General features: G+C 42.5%; 1 protein-coding gene across 2 annotated transcripts in view; it reads left to right on the forward strand.

Moving 5' to 3' along the window:
- Positions 1 to 14426, forward strand: part of LDLRAD4 (low density lipoprotein receptor class A domain containing 4) — a 405903-nt gene that overhangs the window by 49813 nt on the left and 341664 nt on the right. Inside the window, exon 1 of one of the 2 annotated variants that reach the window (XM_060244044.1) lies at positions 7612 to 7704. The exons of the other annotated variant lie outside the window; for it this stretch is intronic. The gene's annotated coding sequence lies outside the window, so the exon portion shown is untranslated. Of the gene's footprint in view, positions 1 to 7611; positions 7705 to 14426 lie in introns of those variants that run through there. 2 annotated transcript variants of the gene reach the window in all.

Consider the following 14426-nt stretch of genomic DNA (forward strand, 5'->3'; position numbering starts at 1 on the left):
TTAGGATGCCACTGTATTTCTGCTCAGTTTCTAAGTTTCAGATCACAGGATATCAGTAAGAGCAACATGATGGACCAACTTTTTAAAAAAGTGCAGTATTCCATGTAATGGAAACAACTTAGATGCAACTCTGTGCATTCAGACATCATGCCAAAGCGGAGTTTGATTTGAGGTTTCCAAAAGTAGGAAGGCTTCAGTTGCTTTCTTGGGGGGAAGGTAGGGAACATGTAAGCACAGTGACAAACTGTGGAAAAACAGCGGTTGTCTGAACAAAGCACTCTCTGCTTGGTTCAGAAGCAGGCTGTGTGGCAGACAAACTTATTCCAAAGAAAAAGCCTTTCATTAACAGTTTCATTTGTGTACCTTTTACGATATTTGTCTGTTTTGTATGACTAAAAACTAGGTTTGTTTTATGTTGTGCTTTTGATTTGTCAAGGCTTAAGTTTGACTAGTGATATGTTTTTGATATCAACTTTGACTAGAAGGATGAACATAATTCTGCCTGGTTTGCAATTACTGATTTTGCCTTTTAAGATGCATTTTCAGGCTGATTAAATTTGCATGAATTGCAGCTAGAAAATTGCATAGTGTTACATCACCCCAAAAGAATGGATTTCTGTTTTTGGACAACATATCTCTGAAGTTCCAGGCAGAAGGGTATCACAGGAGGTTAGCAGGACTGAACAGTTTGACAAGCATAGCCTTGGCGAACCTCCTCTGGAATTCTAGAGAGGGTTTTCCAGCTAGACTTAGTCACTTTCCCCCAAATGTCTTGGCACGGCCAATCACTCGAGGGGGACATATGGCAGGAACATGCTCTGAGGGACGAGCCTCCCGGATGGCAAACAGCACCATGCAAAACAGACAGATGGTGGCTTATTCAACTTTGGAAAGTAGTTTAATCCTACAGAGTGGCAAGGCCTGAGTGTGGAGCAAGACAGACACAGTCCTAGTGGAATCTGAAGCAAAAATGTTCACTAACAAATAACGTTCACTAACAAATTGCCTAGCATTGAGATCGCATCAGTGCTGAGCTGCTGTAGCTGAATACAAGATTTTGTGAGGCGCTGTAGCCTAATGAAAGAACATTGTCAATTCTGATTGTTTTGAAAAAAAATAAAGACCACTGACCAGAGTCAGCTTCTGTTCTTGAGCTAAAATTACAATATACTTATAAAGCTACTGATGTTTACTGGCTTATCAAATGCAATAATTAGAATTATTCCGTTGACTGAAGGTTTACTGGGAAGGTGATGAGTTTATCTCTTAATGAGTCTGCCTATTAAGAGTCTCCATATTTTTGAAGGGTGTTATTCGATGACTACCAACTTTTTAAAAAAATTTGGGGAACAAAATGTAACAAGATGAGAACATATGCAAAATATAAACCAACAAAACTTTGAAATAGTCACTTGTCTTTCAGAGTGATATTCTTCTTTCCAGCTACTTCAGGGGTGGCCAACGGTAGCCCTCCAGATGTTTTTTGCCTACAACTCCCATCAGCCCCAGCCATTGGCCATGCTGGCTGGGCTGATGGGAGTTGTAGGCAAAAAACGTCTGGAGAGCTACCGTTGGCCATCTCTGATTTCATCAGGCAGATTATAAAGCTTTCCAGGTTAAAAAACAACAATACAAACATAAAAAATGAGCAAGTCAGAGTATCTAAAAAAAAAAGGTTGTGCATATAAGCAAATGAACTAGAGTAATGTAACACTAAGCAAATAGCCTTAATCTAAATTTTAAACAAGAAAAAATATTGAGAATATGGGCCAGATTTGGGCAATGCTCTCTCTAAGCTGTGGAGTTTTGTGAGCAAAAATTCTATGTTGTGAGCTACTGGCATTGAAGTTGTGAGTCAGCAATTTGGCTTCTGCATAAATTAGTTTGCTCTGGGGCCATCCTTCCTGAGCTAAGACAACAGTGTGTGAGCCAGAGGCTAAAAAACTGTGAGCTAGCTCACACTAACTCAGTTTAAAGGAAACACTGGATTTGAGATTTTCACCCAATCAATCAACAGTCTGCCTATATGAGCTATAAGTGCATGGTCTTGGGCCTGAGGTTGAGGTACCCAAGGGTTGTAGTCCTGGGAGATTTCAACATTTATGCCTAAGTCCCTCTGACTGGAGCTGCTCAGAACTTTATAGTCACCACAGCCACCAGGGAGCTGTCTCAAAACATTTTAGCCCAAATGCATACAGCAGATCATACGCTCCATTTGGTTTTCCGCACTGTTCAAGCACAATATGGAGCAAGAATGGAGGAAATGTTTGATTTATTTTTCATTGTCTGGCATTACCTGGTGAGGCTTAGGCTGACAGAGAGTTGGAATCTCTATGAGGCTGGAACTTAATGGTTCATTCCTTGAGGCAGATGGATATAGATGGATTCCTGACAGATTCTCTTGGCTGCTTATAGACACAATGACAAAGCCGTTTGTTCGTGTCTGGCTCAAACACAGCATGACTGGTGCTTTCTGTCTATGTTCTAGCTGATTTCTGGAAAGGGGAGATGACCAAGGCAGTTGACATAATCACTCAGACATCTCAACCTTCTCATCGAGCCCACTCTGCTTCCTAGCTGACTGAGGAGTTAGAGATGTTGAAATAGGTTGGTAGATGATCGGAAAGCAAATAGGTAAAACATTTATAATGATTAAGACTAAGTACTATCCAGAGTCCAACTTCATGTCTTCTCTGTAGCAGTGATGATAGTATGTGTTCTTGGCCACAACAAAGTTATCTAGTGAGGCTTCTGCAGTTGGTCCATGATGATTTAAATTCAGATAATACACAGTAGTAGTCTCCTGTGAATATTTAGCAAAGCATTTCACAGAAAATCATATTCACAACTAACTGGGCTCTATTGTTGTAGCAGATCAGTTCTAGAATGTTATCAGATACATTTTATTGCTTGGGTGAAATACAGATGCTGTGGTTAGAAGATGGGGAGAAATTCCTTGGAGGAGTATGGTCCATCATTTCTATGCTTGTCTATTGCATCTCATGGCTCATTTGACCTTGTTGAATGGAATTGCCTGTTAAGGTCCTAGGAGCAGAAATCATTTTGTTGTGGTCAAGACAATCCCTGCTCCTTAAGCCCCACCCCCTTTCAAAGAGTCATTTATTGGAACCTATATATTTCAACAATTATCTAGTTTTAAATAGTCCTCTTTTAATCAAAGCACTTGAGTGAGTGGCAGCTGGACAACTTCAGTCTTTAGGTGTTAGAATGGACTGTCTAGACCATTTTAATATGGTTTTTAACCTGGTTTTGGAACAGAAACTGCCTTGGTTGTCTTGAGCTTGGGGAACTTTATTGGAAACTGAAGTGAGACAGAGCAAGTTTGACCCTGTTATTTCTTCTGGATCTCTTAGCTTCTTTTGATACCATCAACTACTCTTTCTGAGTATGTGGCTGAGGTAGATATGAAGGCACTGCATTCTGGTGTTTTCATATCTGTCTAGCTGACCAAGTTGTGCTAAGGGGACAATTGTTTCATCTGTTACATTTTGTAATTTGGGATTTCACAAAGTCCAGTTCTGTCCCTCACCATCTATATAAAACAGCTGGGAGACCTGGAAAGAGGCATCATCATTATGCTGATAATACTCAGCTCTTCCTCTCCATTTCAGCTGAGACAAGTGAGGCAGTGGAAATTCTGAATCAATGTTTAAAACTGCCTATTGAATGGATGACCATTAAAGTGAAGCTCAATCCAGATGAGACAGAGATGTTTTTGGTGGACAATAAAGCTAATCATGGACTTCAAAATCAGCATAATCTTAAAGGGGTTGCACTTTACTTCAAGGGGACAGATGTGCAGCTCTCATGCAAGGAGAGGAGAGGAGACAGCGGTGGCTCACTCATCCTTTCCGCTGCTGCTGGCCTGTCCCCTCAACTCCGCACTGATGATAGTGATTGCGCTGGAGAGCCAGCATAGGAGCCGTGAGCCTCCAGCACCATTTTACCAAGGGGGTGCCTTTAAATAGCCCAGGGAGTGCAGTGCTCCACCAACCCTTCCTGGACATTGAAATGGACCTAGTGGGGAAGGGAGGGAGGAGGAGGCTGGGGAGTGCAGGCAAAGGAGGGATTTGCCTAGGGGGAGGGAGGGAAGGCCGAATTTGTGCAATAGTTCTTGGATTGGAAGGGCCCCCCACAGGCCTATTCTGTTCCAACTGTGGGGAACAGTATCCAAAATTTTACTCCACCAAATTACCTCTATGCATTAGAATTCCTCAGATATTGTAGAACTTTTACCTTGACTTGTTTTAACATTCTTCCCATCTGCTCTTCTTGAGGGGAGATATGTATGTACCCCATATGTTCAGTGTCTCTGTCCCTGTCAGTTTGGCACAACAGAAACAATCAAATGATCATCAAGGCAACTGGTAGGCACTGTTCTCTGTCTTTGCACCTTCTGCTGGGTGCAAGAAGGTGCAGTGCCAGAGAAGGGACAGTGAGGTTGTCTTAAATTCACGGTCACCTTTTTTGTGTTTAACCTTTCTGAGGCCCAACCTCCTTTTAGGTAAATATGTCTACTTCAACTAGTGTGCCAGCTGTAACTCTTCTTTAGGGGTACAACCATTCATTAGTCAACCATGCTTTGATAAACATCCAGGCTGAATTACTGCAATGTGTCTTACATGTGACAGCCTTTGTAGACTGCTTGGGAGTATCAGCAGCTAGACGGCCTGCAGATGTTCTCTGTCTTTGCACCTTCTGCTGGGTGCAAGAAGGTGCAGTGCCAGAGAAGGGACAGTGAGGTTGTCTTAAATTCACGGTCACCTTTTTTGTGTTTAACCTTTCTGAGGCCCAACCTCCTTTTAGGTAAATATGTCTACTTCAACTAGTGTGCCAGCTGTAACTCTTCTTTAGGGGTACAACCATTCATTAGTCAACCATGCTTTGATAAACATCCAGGCTGAATTACTGCAATGTGTCTTACATGTGACAGCCTTTGTAGACTGCTTGGGAGTATCAGCAGCTAGACGGCCTGCAGATGTTAAGTTATAGGGAATGTGTCTGGCCAGCTTTAAAAGGTGTTCACCGTTCAGCAGTTTTGATTCTAGACAACTAGAAAACTACTTTATCTGGAATCAGAATCACAAACTTCTCAGATAGTAGGCTTGGAGGAGATCAGTTTCCCTTATGGAGACAGCTTGGTCGCATAGTAATGACCATTTGCACATCTGCAAGGAAGGGACAAATAGATGGCTATTTGGATATAGTGAATGAGGTTGTAAAAAGTTGAGATGCATACCTTCACTGGATTGGAAAAAAGATACATTGGGGAATGGATCCACTCCAAGTCTCACAATAGGTTAAATTTTAATTCTCGCAGCTGGGACAGGAAAGGTTAAATGGTCTGAACATCCTGTCAGAAGTGCTCAAGCCAACGTTCAAGGAGCAAATGAAGCAAAGTCTGTTTTGACCAGCCGCTTTTTAAAATATTTTCTACACGCTTGCATCTATTCAAAGAAAGGTAATGCCAAGATAACACCAATGGCTGTATAACTTAGTTAGCCTTATATGGTTTATGTTCTTATTATGTAGTGTTCTGATATAATTTACCAATGCTTTGTGCTCTAGTGAATCAAATCATAAAGATCTTTTCCTTTCTAAAGATCTGACTGTTGTCAAAAATCTTATCTAGGCTCTTGACTTTTCATTCCACATATAGACCAGAAATTCCTGGCCACTCTACGGAATGTTAGCTGGCCATGGGGAAGCTAGTGTGGGAGACAGAATGTGTACACACCCAAGCACATATCACCCCTATCTGTAGCTTGAACCATGGGTAGAAAGAAGAAGGGCCTTGAGTGGTGCTACTTTATCCTGTACCATGAGAGGGAGGGGGTAAGCCCCCTTACACACTGCAGGATTTCTCTTTCACCTCCTGGCAAGATACCAGAAAGGAAGAAGGAGGGAAGTGGGTTTTTGCACTTGTCTGCTCCTGTTTGTTCTTGATGGTCAGCTGAGATAGTATATAAAGGCATTATCTTCTGTTCTCCTACCATCTGTGGTGTATGAGCACCACAGACTGGAGCCTTTTTTGGTTATGGTACCAAAACTTTAGAACTTCCTCCCTAAGAAGTTTTATCTAGGTTCTGAATTTGTTGTTTTGGACAATGAAGGTTGTTTTTTAAAATATCATTTTGTGCTATAAAATCCTGGGCTGTCCCTAGTGAGGAACTTTTGGCATGACTGTCGAAGTAGCACAGAACAACCAGTTTAGGTGTCTCCAGCACCACGCCTGAGAGCAACTCTCCCAACTCAGGCAAGGTGATTACTGATGAACTCAGTAGCCAGTAAACAAGCAGTATGCCTAACGTCTTCTTAAGACTCCAGCATAATGAACATTTAATCAATGCCAGTGATATTTTGTTGGTCAGTCATCCCCGTGATAACCAGTTGTTGGATAGTGGAAGAAATTGGCTCTAGGTGGGACCTTTCATCTGAGAATGCTGGGAAGCTGGGAGTGCTGGCCCCCTTGGTGGATCATTCTGAAATTGACCATCTGAGGCAGTGTACCATAGGAGAAGTGTGAGAGAATCCTTTGACAGTCAGTGAGTAGGGAGAGTGGTGTGTTACTGGGCAGAGATTCTGAATGACTGCCTGTGCCTAGATACCATGGAGGGTGGAAATAAAATGGGGCCTGAAGGTCAGCAGGGCCATTACACCACAACATAAATTATTATGCTATGTTATACAATTAGAATTGCCAGGTTCAAATCAGGAAATATCTGGGGACTTTGAGGGTGGAGCCAAAAGCAAGGTTGTAACCAGTATGATTGAATTCTGAAGGAAGTTCTGGTCACCACATTTAAAGGGACTGCACTCCTTTTAAATGCCTTCCCTCTACTGGAAATAATGAAAGACTGAGTACCTTCTTTTGGGGCTCATAGAATTGAACCCCCTGGTCCAATCTGTTTGAAACTTGGAGTGTTTTTTGAGGAGAGGCACCAAATGCTATGCTGAAAATTTGGTGCCTCTACTTAAAAAAACAGCCCCCTCCGAGCCCCAGATACCCATGGATTCATTCTACATTATACCCTATGGGGACTAGTCGCCATAGGGTATAATGGAGTGCTCAGCAGACATTTCCCTCCCCCCCTCACTTTCTTATAGCTCTGAAGTGGGTGAGGGCCTCCAAACCAGGGGGTCCTCTGCCCCTAACTGGGGACTGGCAACCCTATCAATGTAGCAAATAGTGTTACGTAAGTGGAAGACAATACAGGGGAGCAAAATAATACATTCAGGAAACAGATAATGCTATATATATAGTATAGTCCCCAGTTTCATTCCCTTTATTATTGTACCCTCCTGCATGGTCGTTATAATACAGCCCTAATCTCTACATAACTGCCCTGTTGAACAATTGTGTTTTACATAGTCTGCATAATGACAGAAGGGTGGGAACTTTCCTGACCTCGTCAGGCAGGCCCTTCCACCAGGATCAGGGTCCAATAGAGAATGCACATGTATTGAAAGGCATATTAATCACTCTTCAGCTGCAAACCATGAACAATTTCATCAGGATTTTGTTTCTCTTGCATCAGTGGAAACACTGAACGTTTCATATTGAACATGTATTCTCTGTTTCTTTTTTCCAGAATATTTGCCATTATATGTTCAGCTACAGGGAGGTGATTCACAGTTTTATTGGTTCCCAAGGGTTACAGTGGCTTTTGTACGTCTGTCTTGGTAAGTAGAACTGAATGTATCCTTTCCGCAAATCACTTACGTATATGAAATGGGACCCCTATGGTTTTGTCTTTAATTGACTGCTGCTGGAAGACTGGCCTGTGGTGCTAGAAGTTCTAAGGGAAACTTAAGTTCGGAGTGTGTAACCATCCTCCCATAGGGTTTCCAGTCATAAATTAGACCAATTGGAAATTGCAGAAGTCTCATAATTTTAAAATATAGCTGTTACAAAAGACTTTGATTAAATCAAGAATGAGAGAACCATAAGAAGACAGATTTGACTTAACTCAGTTGCTAAATGTACAAATTTTATTTAATTCTTAACCAATACCCCATTATAAAGTGGAAATAAAAGAAAGGAACGTTATAACCACAAATTTCCTAACTAAATTCAAAGATTAACATGGAGACAAGCTGATTTAGTGTTACCACTGTTTGATGTTATCCATGGATTATTGTTTTTGTATGAGATCAAAAGTGATTCATAGTCAGGCTTTATACTGAAAAGCTGGAAACTTCTGAACACAAAGTAATCCAGTTGGCATAGAGCAGTAAGTCCTAATGTGATGTCCAACAAAACATTTTCTCATGCCTGCTTGCTTGCTGAGAAGAATCCAAACAGAACTTCACAGAACTTTAATGACAGTTTGGTGTAGTGGTTAAGTGACGGACTCTTATCTAGGACAACTGCGTTTGATTCCCCATTCCTCCACTTACAGCTGCTGGAATGGCCTTGGGTCAGCCATAGCTATCACAGGAGTTGTCCTTGAAAGGGCAGCTACTGTGAGAGCCCTCTCAGCCCCACCCACCTCACAGGGTATGTGTTGTGGGGGGAGACGATATAGGAGATTGTAAGCTGCATTGAGTCTCTGATTCACAGAGAAGGGTGGGGTATAAATCTGCAGTCGTCATCTTTTTTTTCTTCTCCTCCTCCTCCTCCTCCTGTTGACTGACTAGCAAAGTACTTTATTTATCCTGAGTTGGCATTCTACAGCTACACATCCTTAGCTTAGTTGGAGGTAGAGACTGTGTCCAGGGGTGGCAACCTTCCCCTGTGTTCACCTGCACGGGAGAGGACTCTGGTGGGGGACAGCCTTGCCCAGGTACCACTAAGGTACGCAGCCAACCAGGGGCTGTTCAAAAAGGTGTATGGGTGAGGCCACACCCAGAAATGTGCTCACAGTGGCCTCAGAGCCTGGAAGGCCTGGTCTGTACCTCTGAAGGGAGGCGGGACTCAGATAGCAGACTATACCTGGAAACAGGCCAGAGGAGTAGGCTGGCATCTGGAGTCCTCTGAGGAGTATTCAGGCAAGCACAGGAGCCTCTTAAAACCTTAGGGGAGGGCAGATGAGAGGCAAAGCACCCTAATTTCCTCCGAGGATTAACATGATTATCAGAGAACCTTGTGCAGCTCACAGGTGTTCATGATTGGAACCTTCCTGTAGCTATCATCCTTACCTCTCTTGAGGCCAGACTTAAGAATGAGGATATTGGTTAATCATGAGAACCTGTGCTCAGTTGTAAAAGCAAATAGGAAGGGGGAATTAGGAGCAGATGTTAATATCTTCTGGAGAAGAGAAATTCCTGATTGGATCCGAGGGATCACCTATTTCCAGAGGGCAAAAAGCTATAAGGGTATAGGCTAGAGAGAGGCCCCACTAACTTTATGCTCTTGCCATACTAGTATGCTTTGATATGTTATGCTTCATCATGATGGACTGCAACATATAGAATGTTTTATGCTACTGCTTGAATTTTATGCTGCAAGAAGATTTGCCATCTAATACCAGGTATTCAGTGTCTTTAGAATAGTTAGCGTCTTTATTTTATCTGTTGCTGAACTATAGACACTGTACTGCATAGTGAAATCATTTTAATCCTTTAATAAACCTTTATATATTTTAAAGGTCTGCTTTATAGGACCCACTGGACTGGGTATTGCTCAAAGTAGCAAAGGGACCGAGGTTTGGGACAGGAGAGTGGAAATCCATCCAGGGGGCCATTGGTTCACTTTCTCTTTCTCACCATGGGCCTGCCGATGAAGACAGTCATTATGAGAGGCAAGGGTCAGTGCACTCCCAGTACTTTATTAGGCTTGGCCAGGGTGGGCCAAGGAGGATGGACCACAAAAGGACTGGCACAAAGCCAGAGGAAGTGGGGGCTCAGAGTATAGCTGATGCCCTCTAAACTGAGGCCTATCTTGTGTGCTGACTAAAGAAAGCATACTGGAGGGTGTGCCTGCTGTGGAATGCTCTCAGGAGTTGGAGCCTAGCAGACTTCTTATGTCCCTGGGATTGGCAGTCTCTCCCAGTGACTGTTTAGGGACCAAACCCTCTCCTTTCTTTGGAGAACGAAATGAAACAGCATCTCTCCCCACAATCAAAGAGCTGATCATAGATTTCCTTCTCTTCCTTGGAGCAGGAAGTACTTCAGAACAGCCCATCAGGCATTATTTTTGCAATTTTAAAGGTAAAGGTAGTCCCCTGTGCAAGAACCTGTTGTTTCTGACTCTGGGGTGATGTCGCATCATGAAGTTTTCATGACAGACTTTTTGCAGGGTGGTTTGCCATTGCCTTCCTCAGTCATCTACACTTTATCCCCAGCAAGCTGAGTGTTCATTTTGCCAACTTCAGAAGGTTGGAAGACTGAGTCAACATTGATCCGGCTACCTGAACCCAGAGCTTGGACTGCAGTACTGCAGCTTACCACTCTGTGCCACGGGGCTCTGTAGAGAGTATCAACTTGAAAGAAGCTGGATCTGCTGCAGTACAACATTTGGATTTAAACCTTTATACATCCTGTGGGTCCTGCTAATGTTTTGTGATGGGCCCTGCAGTAGGCAGCCATTTGGTTATGCTCCTCCTCAAACCATTTTGTGGTGATGCACATAACACTTCCTCAGGTTCCAAAAGCATCTGCTGGCTGAACCCAACTTGGAATAAACGCAGAGTGGTGTCAAGGTTCAACACCACTTTGTAGCTGTAGCTGTAAAAACTTACACTCTAAACCCATGTAACAAAGTATAGGTCTTTGATAATACTCTTTTTCTACTTAGGGCTAAAATGTTACATTAACATAGATGAAGCCTCAAGTCATTCAACTTATCAGATAGATTACTGGGATAGCTGTGAAGATGTAGGCATGTCAGTATGGACAGAAACTCTTTCTGTTTGGCCATGAGCCGGTTTTCTATATGTTTACTTGTTAACCCACTGTTTATAAATACAGTACATTTTTAGCTTTTATATTAAGAATCTAGGTTTTTTCTATAACAAAACCAATGATGAGCATGACTGAAATGTGTGACCAGTCTCACTATTTAGTCTATTATCAAGACTTCTGTGATGATCAAACCTTAGAGAAATTTTTAAGCAACCATCCAGTTAGGGTTGCCTGGCAAATGGTGGGAGCCAAGAGGGGGGGAGCATGGTGGGTGCCATTGGCATTATTCCACTTCAGGGTGGGGGACTCACAAATGCCGTCTGTTATCTCTAGGAATGGCTGGAGGCTCTGTGGTAAAGCTGTAAAGTTTCCAGTGATTCCTAGAAAAAACTGACATCACTTTTTCCTCCGCAGAAGTGATGTCACACCATTGCTGACACTGGGTTTTGTTTTTTTCTCCTGTTAGCTAGGAGTGCCTGTGGGCAATAGCCATTGGGGACAGGAGATTTCCCAGCCCTGATAAGAATATGGCAACCCTATATCCAGTCCACTTATAATAATTTAGTATTTACAGGAGCTTTTGTTTGATGTTAATTAGTGTCTTTCTTCTAAATAGATTAAGTAAATTCTAATTCCAATTACATTTGCCCTAGTAAATATTCAAGATTGAAGACTTTGGAGGAATAAATTCATAGTAAAAAGCCTACATTTAAAATAAGTATGCTTGCACCTAGAGATGCCAGCCTCCAGTTGGGACCTGGGGATCTCCCAGAATTACATCTCATCTTCATTCTACAGAGATAAATTCCCCTAGAGAAAAAGGATGCTTTGGAGGGTCGACTATATGGTATTGTACCCCACTGAGGTCCCTGTCCTCCCCAGGCACCATCCCTAAATCTCCAGGAACTCCCCAAACTGGATGTGGCAACCCTACCCCCCATCTCCTGCCAAGGCGGACCTGGCAGTCCTAACTTTGCATACACATTTCACTGAGCCCATGCATTGATTTCTTAGCTTGAAAAAGAAATTATTTTATATCAAGGCACTTTTAAGAAAGTCATCAAAATTTTAAATTGATTCTACTTAATGCATTTAAAGTAAGAAGAACTCAAAAGTGCTGAGCAAGTTTAAAAATGACTCAAACAGTTCTTTAATTTGTAAACGAAAGAGGGGGGCTGAAAATGAAAACCCAGTCTATCTTAAACTATACAGAATGATGTGTTATTTCTCCCAAACAATATGCTTTCAAAAATGATAGGGAGATTTTTATATCCTTGGGGCAAATTCAAACTACTTTAACGTTATTTAGGCCAGCTTTCCTCGAAGCAAGCAGAGTAAAGAATAGAGAATTATCACAAGACAGGAAAGCAAGATTCCTCCAGGTACATATAAATGTCAGAGTGTGATTGGCTGCTTTGTCATTAAAACTTGCAAAGAGATCTCTTTAGGCCTTCAGGACCAGTAAAACAAGGGCAAGAACAACACAATTCAACAAGAAAGCTTTTTAATTACTATTCTTTTCCTGCAATGAGGTACCATTGCTCACAGCTCATTAAAGAGAACATCATCCAGCTCCGAGTTATAATTGATCTCCAGCTCCATAGCAAAGCAAAATTATTACTTTCCACAGCTAGCCTTAGTTAAGTTGTCAGGTTAAAAGGTTATCCTCCAGAGCACAGCAAAGAAGTCATTGCCTTGTCAATTCCATTCTCTTTTAAAGTTAACTGACTCTTTCAGACTTGTTCTGGCTTGCCAGAGGTACAGGGCTCTTAGCAGGCTGATCTTTTATATGCCAAATGCAAATTCTGTGACTCCACCCTAAGTTCTGTTTGTTTCAGGATGAGGAGGATTGTTCGCTTTGACTTCACAGCTCTTTAATTTTGGTCACCTAATAAAATTCAACATCCATTGTTCATTTTTAAACGAGTATATCTTTTGCTGTGTTTACTACATTAATAGTATTTGCAAATCAAACATTGCAGGTAAAAAGCAGTTGGGCCTCCCATATTCCAGAAGTAAACCTCACTGAACCAAGTGGGGCTTACTTCCAAGTGAGTGTGCAGCCTTTGTGCCTCTTGTGAAAGTAGTCTGAAGATTAGTCATGCGTGATCTCCTTTTGGTTAGGCTCATGCCCTGCTTGCCAGTAGCAATCAGGAATTAGTCCAAATAAAAAGAAAAGAATAAACTTTCAAAATGCTGCTTAGGTTCCTCTTTAATATCTGCTCATAAATCCAACAAATATTTTGGTCAGTCTTTGTGATCTTTTCTCAAATAGATGCTGCTGACTGCACATGTGTAAGCAAGGTCGGTGCTGGGGCTTTTGCCGCCCATGGCAAGGCTCCACCCCTGCCCCTCCAGTGGGGGAGGACCCCCAGCATTTGTCCAAATGTGGACCCATTTACATAGAGGGCTCCTCTTGAGGAACCCTCCTTGCAAACATCCAACACTCACTCAACCTCCCTGCAGTGTGGGAAAGTCGAGTGGGTCCAGATGGCCCTGTTTGCATGGAGGGGTCCTCTTGAGGAGCCCTCATTGCAAATGTCCAGCCCTCGCTTGACCTCTCCGTGGCCATGCAAAGCCCCTCCCCCTCGATTTTCCCGTGGTGCGAGAAAGACTCGGGTGGGGGAAAGAGGCTGTGGGTCAGCTGGTGTGTGGGGAGGGGGTGCCTAGTGGTGCCCCATAGGCATGCAGTGCCCTAGGCAGTCACCAACATGGCCTACTCCCACACGCCAGCCATGTATGTAAGAAGCAAGTAATGCAATCTATCTAATGTTGATAATTTAAAGGATGATTCTGACTGCAGGTGTAGTGAGAGGATGGAATACAGGTAATTCCATGCTTTGCAATAGAAGTTGGTCAGTTCAGTGTCCAGGCCACAACCTGGGGGGATACAGTCTTTTCTCTGGTAAATTAGATTGCAGTTCTCCAGTCAGAACTAAACAATGACCTATTCTTTTTAGGACAAGCAGCTACTGCACACGTGCAAAGGAACTAGCCATGGCACTTTGAGATGAATTTTTAGGGAATATTGAAGCAGTCACAGCAGGACTTTCTGTCTGGTTGAGGGAGTTTGAGCAAGTTAAATTCACCAGTTTGTGCTGCAATTCTTAGCATGCCTTTTTAGGACTGTGGGATTGGAGATTTAAGGAGGAATGATTCTGTTCCTTCTCTGCAGAATTAATGTGCACAGCAAAACCTGCAGAGGCAGAAGACCTAGAACAGATGGAAACCTTTCCAAACCACCTGCAAAAAGTTATCCCTTTCTTTGATGGAATGTTGACTTCCAGTAATTTGATAATTGAGATATTGGCACTACTAAGTTTTTAAATTCTTTCCCATCCACTATGAAGACCTCCACCAGAGATTTATGAAGCATTCGGTAGTCTTCTATTGGAGAGTTTCCAAATCAAAATATATATTGCAGTCCCATGACACTTGCTTCTGAGAAACTCTAATTGGTTTGCTTTTATGTATGTTCTGAGAGCAACATAGAAGATGTTAGTACTTTGCATATTTAAAATGGCAGAACCAAAGACCTTGGGACGGGCAATCTACTGCTT

This window comes from Heteronotia binoei, chromosome 7, assembly GCF_032191835.1.
Source record: "Heteronotia binoei isolate CCM8104 ecotype False Entrance Well chromosome 7, APGP_CSIRO_Hbin_v1, whole genome shotgun sequence".
Taxonomy (NCBI): Eukaryota; Metazoa; Chordata; class Lepidosauria; order Squamata; family Gekkonidae; genus Heteronotia; species Heteronotia binoei.